Genomic DNA, 8528 nt, shown 5'->3' on the forward strand with positions numbered 1-8528 from the left:
AATATGGCCGACAGAAGCGACGTGAAGACTAGACAGAGAACGTCCATCAAACGTCCAATCAGTCGCAGAGCAAATAAACTGCACTACCTAGCAAGATATGGATGGATTGCGAACTCGGCTACTAAAGACAAAATATATGCTGACCTCTGAAGCAAAATATTGATGACATAATGCTGACCTCCAAAGCATAATGCGAATAGCTTCATGCCAATTTCTACAAACAGAAAGGATAATTTTCGGCAAAGAGACACGAAAGGAAGACCTTCGAATGGATTATCCTCAAAAATCCATTTGAAGGTCGGGGGCTACACCCATTGGGTGCACCTCCGGTGCACCCCATGGATTATCATTCCAAGCCAAGATAGTGCCGACTTCTAAGGCGTGGGACAAGATTAAAAGGCCAACCCTCAACCAAAACGCAGGAGCACAAATGGAAATAATTTCTGGGGAAGACCTTCGAGCAGATTATTTTCTAAAAATCTACTCGAAGCTCGGGAGCTACACCCAATGAAGTTCAGAATCCTACAAATTGACATGCCGACCTCTAAGGCACAAGCACGAAACTAAGCTTCGGTCAACGAGTGATCGAACAGGAGAAGGCAACAGGAAGTCATTTTCTTCAAATCACCTGCAAGCTGGACCTGGGATCTTTGGGCTGATTACCTCTAAATTAACCCAAAGATCGGGGGCTTGTGGGGGATAGATATCCCCCGGGTCCACTAAAGAGTAAAAGACCTCACGAAAGGCCCAAGGGCCCAATAAATCATAAGGTCATTCTTTCGTGGGCCTGGGGAGAGATAACCAGCAGAGCAGATCGACATGAGGCCGGATTAATGTAAACCCAGACGACCCACAACGTCGAGCGAGTGACCACAACAGAGATCCGACTTTCCCGCGCTGGAGCCCCCATGCAACGGAGCCATGCGAGGATAAGTCGGCAGGGTTACACGGAGATAAACTCAAGAAGTTCACTATCTTTTAGCTACTCGTTGTTATCATATCCACATGTATTGCCCCACGGTCGAGTATATAAGTCCTAGGGGGCACCCCTTCAGAATGATCGACCCTATTACTTAGCCACCCACATCAACTCTCTGCATTCTCAATTCAGAGAGCTCTCTTGTAACCTTGTTCACCAAGCATACTCACCAGGACGTAGGGTGTTACGCATCTCTAAGCGGCCCGAACCTGTAAACCTTGTCCACTGTCCCTCGTGCAATTGGCACGAACCATTTTGCTACAGTTGTTGACACCGTCCTACTCCTAAAAACACCTTGAGGGGCAACCCCGGGTGTGCGGTCGGACCCAAAACCCCGGGACTTGGAATTTGCAGTGGGTGACCAAGTCCTCCTCAGGGTATCACCTACTAAAGGAGTTGTTCGGTTCGGTGTCTCCAGAAAACTCAGCCCAAGATACATTGGACCGTTCACTATCTTGGCCCGAGTGGGCAGCCTGGCTTATCGCTTGCAACTACCGGATTCCATGGCAGGGACCTGGTATTTCATGTCTCTATGTTGAGGAAGTTCTTGCGGGATCTGGACCATCAGATTGAGATGGAACCAATTGATGTGCAGCAGGATCTAACTTTGGAGTGTCGTCCGGTGCGTATCTTGGAATCCTCGGAGCGTGTTTTGAGGAAGAGATCAATTAAGTATGTCAAGGTCTTATGGACTAATCAGTCTGAGCGCGAGGCTACGTGGGAACTTGAGGAGCTGATGCGGCAGAAATATCCAAAACTTTTCGTTGTGGGTAAGTATTGTTGATTCATTAATCTTTTCTTTTGTCGTTCCGATAGAAGCGTCAGAATTCGAGGTCGAATTCTTTTTAAGGGGGGTAGAGTGTGATACCCGGTTTGCAAAGAAGAGAAGTTGGAGGTTATTCTTTTTTTTGTTTTTTCTCATTCGGGTGATGCGCTTTGGAGATTTGGAATTTGTGGAAAACATTCACCAGTAAGACAGTATAATTTCTTTGGTTAGACTATTGCGACGGGGTCGGGAGCTGTCGCGTGGGCGAGTTGGGCCATGAATCTTGATCCTGCCCATTAGCCTCCCCTTAACCCTAGCCGCCCTCCCCCTAATCCCCTCCACTTGTACAGCCGCCCCCCATTTCCCCTAGCCCTTGGCCGCCGCCCCCACTTCCATCTCCTCCTCCCTCAAACTCTTGCAGCCACACCACCTAACCCTAGCCGCCCCCCATCTCCTCCTCCCCAAGGTGTCATTCCTTGCCGCTTGGATCTACGTAGCGTGGTGCAAGTCTCCAATTGGTTTTGGTGGAGGGAAGAAGGGAGGAAGGAAAGGGGGAGAATCCAAGGTGATTTTTTGTGTTTATCTCTTGTTTATTTGTGCTGCAATTCAATTGAATAGATGTTGCGTATGCGAATTGGTAGAGGTGCTGTCCAGAAATTTAGTGGGTGGGCGAACAGCAGTAGTTCTAGCAGTTTCTGAGAATTTTTCGTGGGTAATTAGTGATAAACAGTATGAGAATTATGTAGAGCTTTGTCGTACCTTTCCAACGAGTACTTATGCGCTCAATTCGGAGTTATAAATTAGGAGATATCGCCGTTTGAACCCGGGTATGTGGCTGTCCAAAGAAACAGATTTCTGCAGGTGGGCGTACAGCAGTAGTATTAGTAGTTTCTTGGGATTTTGCGTAGGTAATTAGTGATAAACAGTATGAGAATTATGTAGAGCTTTGCCATACCTTTCCAACGAGTACTTATGCGCTCAATTCGGAGTTATAAATTAGGAGATATCGCCGTTTGAACCCGGGTTGTCTAAAGAAACAGATTTCTGCAGGTGGGCGTACAGCAGTAGTATTAGCAGTTTCTGGGGTTTTTTCGTGGGTAATTAGTGATAAACAGTATGAGAATTATGTAGAGCTTTGTCATACCTTTCCAACAAGTACTTATGCGCTCAATTTGGAATTATAAATTAGGAGATATCGCTGTTTGAATCCGGGTATGTTGTTGTAAAAAAAACAGATTGCAGGATTTATCTTGTGGACTGTTTTGGGATAATTAGATGTTGGAATTTAATTATAAATTGTATACAAAACTGGTGGGGAATTTTATGTAGATGCCTCTGGAGTTTTTGTTTGTTACCACTGCTGTCATAATTTTAAAGTTATGAAATTGTTAAGCAGCGCCGCTGCAGTTTGGTGGGTGTGGGGAGAGTTGTTACCCGAGGCGGGGTTTGAGATTGTGCGTAGGTGCGACGTCATTTATGAGCGTTATTATGTGGAATTGGTGCACTAAGTTGTGTGTCAAAAACAGGTGGTGGACTTCCGGATCGTACTTATGGATTTGCTCAAACTTCCGGTGAAGGCAAGTAAAACAGTGATGGTTATTCCGTCTGTCGATTAAAGAGTCTTATACTTGATTATGTTTGTGCCATTTGTGTTCGTATTTATATTCCTAATTGGGTACCATCGTTTGAAGATATTCATGTTTTATTGATTACATATGTTGAGGTTGTGGTTTGATCATGTTACCCATGTGGTTTATTATGTGGAATGGGTGGAAGTATATGTCTAGCACATTTTATTTGGGAAGGACTCATGTTGTTGACATGCATAATGCATTCATCATCCATTGCATGGAAGTTTCGTCGCGATCTTATGATCCGACCGTACCGGTACAATGAGCATCATATGTTGCCCGAGAAGGGGTATGATGCAACTTCATATACTCAGAGGTATGAAGGCAGAAGTCATTATTGCATCTGTAGCCATGTGCATTCATGGGAGAAGTGTGGAACCTATTATGGTGATGTGGATAGTGTGGATATTTACTTTGTGATTCATCTTGGCATTAAGTAATTGGTTACTTGCTTACTTGCTGCAAATTAATATTTAAGAAAGAAATTGTGAACTACGTGGTTGTTTAGGCACGGTTGGTTTACACTGTCCAATTGTTGTTTGCTCTTTTTACTTGATGAGATGTGTCATCTCACTCTTGCATTGTCTGATGCAGGCACCTGATCTTTGCTTTGGGAAAGAAGGGATGTAATAGCATGACCACTACACCTTTAAATAAAGGAACTACTGCTTAATAATGATGTTAATCAGGGAGGGTCAAGTCTATGGGATTATTATATTCTAGCCTTTCATGGTAGTTGAACTGTTTTTTTGGTGGGCTGAGTTACCTATCTTTTATTTGGTCATGAATGTTCATTACTACCGTTGTATTTCGATTATATTATGTGAATTATCTTTCTTTTATATCCTGTATAAACTCTATGTTCCCCTTGTTATGCTTCTTTCAAGGGAGGTGCTGCCGGATTTTGCAATACTTTCTTTCTCTATTTCTTTTCTTGTGTTGCATAAGTTTTGTGGGAAGGGTATTTGGTAACATCCATTGTGTGGGATCAGTGGGGTGTTACACATACCACCCTCATGGTTGTATTGTTTTCCCGGGTGGTCATCCAACGAACAGGTCCTTACGAAGAGGTACACGCGAAACAGCCCGAGTCCCCTAAAGTATCACAAGTTCATCATCATATCCAGAATAACATCATCATATCATAAATATTATCATCATGTTCATTGATTAAAGTAAAGCAATAGCATGATATTAATCATAGTAACCAATTACCAAAGGATAACCTAGGATAGGAAAAACAGAACACTAGTCAATTCTTAGGTTGATCATGGTATGCGAGACATTGAATTATAAAGTAAATACGACATAATGGGTTGGAGGACACTTTCCTTCACTAGGTTGCTGCTCCGGGAGGTCTCCTGCAACACACTCAGGAACCACGGACTTCTCGTTATCTACGCAAAGCAATCATTCATTCAACACACTTGGGGAGTAACAAAAGAATAGTACACAAAACATATACAACCGAGTAAACATAGGTTCAATAGCAAGGTAAAGACACAAAGGTGCATTCTAGGTTTTAGGGTAGGCCATCATGCCAAGTGGTATATTGTTCTCTAACTAGGTCTATCTTAGACAATTACTTACTTAAATAAAGTTATTCCAGGGATGGGATCATACATTAAATGGGGTTGGGTCTACAAAGTTAGGCACTTGAACACTCATTAGGGTTTTATCTTTATTTTATTTCTAATAAAATTCCCATAGTCTTATTCTAACCTAGAGACCAACTATAAAATTGAGACACGGAAACATTAGATGAACATAACTTAAACAGATGGAAAATAACATAATGAACATTTTGCAATTTGAACCATCCACTTTGGAGTTCATATGACAAAGTAATGAATTTTGGAAGTTTTAGAACTCAAAACCCCTAATTTATACCCATTTATGTGATTAAAATAAAGTCCAGGGGTCTCTCTGCAAGAAACCAGGGGCTCAGGCGAAAGAAACAAGGACGACGGGTTTATTTCTAAGAAGCTGGGGTCTCTTTAACAAAATGACCAGGCGAAGGGGTATCAGGTGTTCTCGGCCATCTGATTGCAGATCAACGGCCGAGAACAGATCCACGAGCGAGCGTGCGGGCGCGCGCGCACTGATAGGTGAGCCAGGGCGGTCAGCGACTCGGGGGTGAGGACGGGTTGATCTGTCGGACCTAGCACCTGGGGCGCAGCGCGACCGACAAGCAGGGCCCAGAGGTAGGGGCGCCAACACGAACCGGTATCCAGAGATCCGTAAGCAAAAAGATTTGTCAGCACAACAATTACAGACTATTCCGGTCACCTGGCCCTTCGCATGATGGGGGCTAGACATGATCGGGCCATTCAATAAAGCTCAGAGAGGATATACACACGTGTTGGTAGCTATTGACTAGTTTACAAAATGGATAGAGTACAAGACAATAGCCACTCTGGCCTTGACCAAGGTGGTAGAGTTCATCCAGGAGATTATCTTTAGGGGTGGGATACCCAACAACATCATCACAAATCTGGGTTCAAACTTCACCGGTGCTTAATTCTTCGACTTCTTTGAACAAAAGTGCATCTAAATCAATTATGCTTCGGTAGCACATGTAATACCCAAAAATGTAAAATGGAAACATAGTTGGATTACATATATGTTGTTACATCTATTTATTATCACATGTGAATAATCACATCAAAAGGGCATTAATTAATTAATGACACCAAAAACAATATGTGCATCATGCTGGGTTTTCATTTTGTGTGCATTTTCTGACAATATAAAAATAATATAAAAAGAAATATAATAATGTCCAAATTGGAATTTGAGATCTAAAAGAAATTTTAGAATTTGAGAAAAGAGAAGGAGATACTAAACAAATGAGGTAAAATAAAATATATAAATAAGAATATATTTCTTTACTCTAAAATTTGAATTGGTACACTTTGATCATTGATGAATCTCTTAACCAAATTTAAGTTCAAATTTGAATTCTAAAAACAAAAAGGGAAAAGAAAATAGAAAAAGAAAAAGAGAAGGGAAGTTTACCTGGGCCCTGGGCGCCAATTCGGCCCACTTCTAACTTCATCGCGCAGCCCAACTAGCAGAAATGTGCGCCGACATGCGGGCCCCACGCTATCAGCGGCAAAACACGTCGCCTGTGATACGTACTGTGATGCTGACATGCGGGTCCAGCCCATCATCCTCACCCACGCCGCACGCCACGCCCACGTTGCGTCTGTGTTGGCTCGCTGTGCGATGGGACCCACCCACCATAGTTAGACCTGTGCGCCTGTGTCTTCCCCCCTTTCTCGCAACGGATGGCACAGATATCGCCGCCATGGCCAGGATCGTGGGCGACCTCCCTCTCTCTCCGAACTGGGACCCCGGGGAATAAATGGGCGCTCCCGTGACCCATTCCTCCCCCAGCTATCTTCTCGCCCACTTGCGCTCGTATTTCGGTGAAACCCATTGCTGCTACCGCGTCGCAAGCTCGGGTCTGGACCGCCGCCGTCGACCGAGTGCCACGCAGCTGCTGTGGCCTGGGAATACCACTCTGGGGGTTCGCCTTATTGTACCGCTTGTGTGCGACCATCTCAGGAGGGCAGAGATCGGCTGATCGTGCCGCAATTTCTCGCCGACGACCACGTTTCCTCGTGGCCCCACCGTACACCATGGTCGGCGTCACCGAGACATCAATCACCAGTAATAAGCCTACCCTGTCCTCGTTATGCCTTCCACATTATTTAGCTAAGCCGAATTAGAAAACGGGCGCGAGAATGCAGGGATTAGCTCCGCCGGTCATGGCGCACCGCCGTGGGGTGGCCATCAGCAGAGGGGATGAGCTCGTGGTCGTTGATCTTCTGCGCAATGGCCGAGATTAGACAATCATGTACCCGTTCGCATGATTGAATCGTGACCGTAGATCTGCGATCCCTGGGCTCGGATTAGATCTGGCCTCATTAAATCGTGACCGTAGATCTCTGATCCGGTGGCCTACGCAACGTACCGCTTTGCCCCTGTTGGTGATTTAATCTGAACGCTCGGTTCCTAATCCGACGGCCCAGATCCGTAGATACCCCTTCGGCCTCGGCAATTTTATTAAAGAACCCATGGGTTTATTGAGTATCAACCTGCAATCCACAGGACTGTTCACTGAGTCTTAGGAAGCTTGCGCAGAGGCCCCTGCCCTTCTCGAGAATTATGCGCGCAGACCAGGGAGTTGGTAAATCAGAGAAATTGATTTGAAAATAGATTTTTAATGTAAAAATAAATGCTAGAACTTGTTTAATTCATATAAAGTTCATACTTAGTCCAAATTGATCCATTCCAGTTTCTATAATTTTGTAATATTATTGTTTATCAAATAGTGCCACTATTTTGACATGAAAGCCACATTAAAATTGATATCTTAATTAATCATGTACAAGGCACATAGAATCTTTGGAAATCCATAACTTAAAATCCATAACTCCAAAATTAATTATTCTTGTTCCTATGATCTTATTTTAATATGTAGATTATTAATATGTATTTTGTTTACATGTTTGGCGTGATGTTAAGTTCCCCTTTATACTATGCTTGTTTGTATTGTGGCGAGTAGAAGAGTAAGTGGCTGAGGATCCTGGTGTTCAGCAAATAGAAGTTGCTGAGCAGGAGCTCATTGAAGGCAAGTTGTGCCCTTGACCACTTTTATTACCCAATAATGTTCTTTAATACCACTTATTCATGCAAAGGTTTAATTTTGATGGGACCCAATAGGTCACCCTAGTCTGATTATCTTTTACCTTGTTTACCCCTGAATCATTTGGGTAGTTTTGCTATTGCTTTATATGGTTTTGGGTTAATATTTCATTATATCCATGTTCCAATTATTCTGTTATGTTATTTATGTTTATGTCAAGATCATTATTTTTAATTGGAACATGGAGCTTAACTTGAGAAACATGTGCCACCACAAGGGTGGAATGGGACACTCTTGGCTGGCTAATTAGGAAAGCTAGTGGAAGACTACCTTACCCGAAAGGGGCAAGGGTGGTAGGGGAGTAGGCATGTAGGGAGGTTCTCGGGTTGATTTTGCTGCGATGGCGGTCAGACGGGGGATTCCTACAATTGCTCTTCCCAGAAACTGCAGTGGGTTTTTGGAAGCTAGTGGAACTTTGTAAAGTCCTCGTAGTGTTGC

The sequence above is a fragment of the Zea mays genome, chromosome 9 (assembly GCF_902167145.1).
Source record: "Zea mays cultivar B73 chromosome 9, Zm-B73-REFERENCE-NAM-5.0, whole genome shotgun sequence".
Lineage (NCBI taxonomy): Eukaryota > Viridiplantae > Streptophyta > Magnoliopsida > Poales > Poaceae > Zea > Zea mays.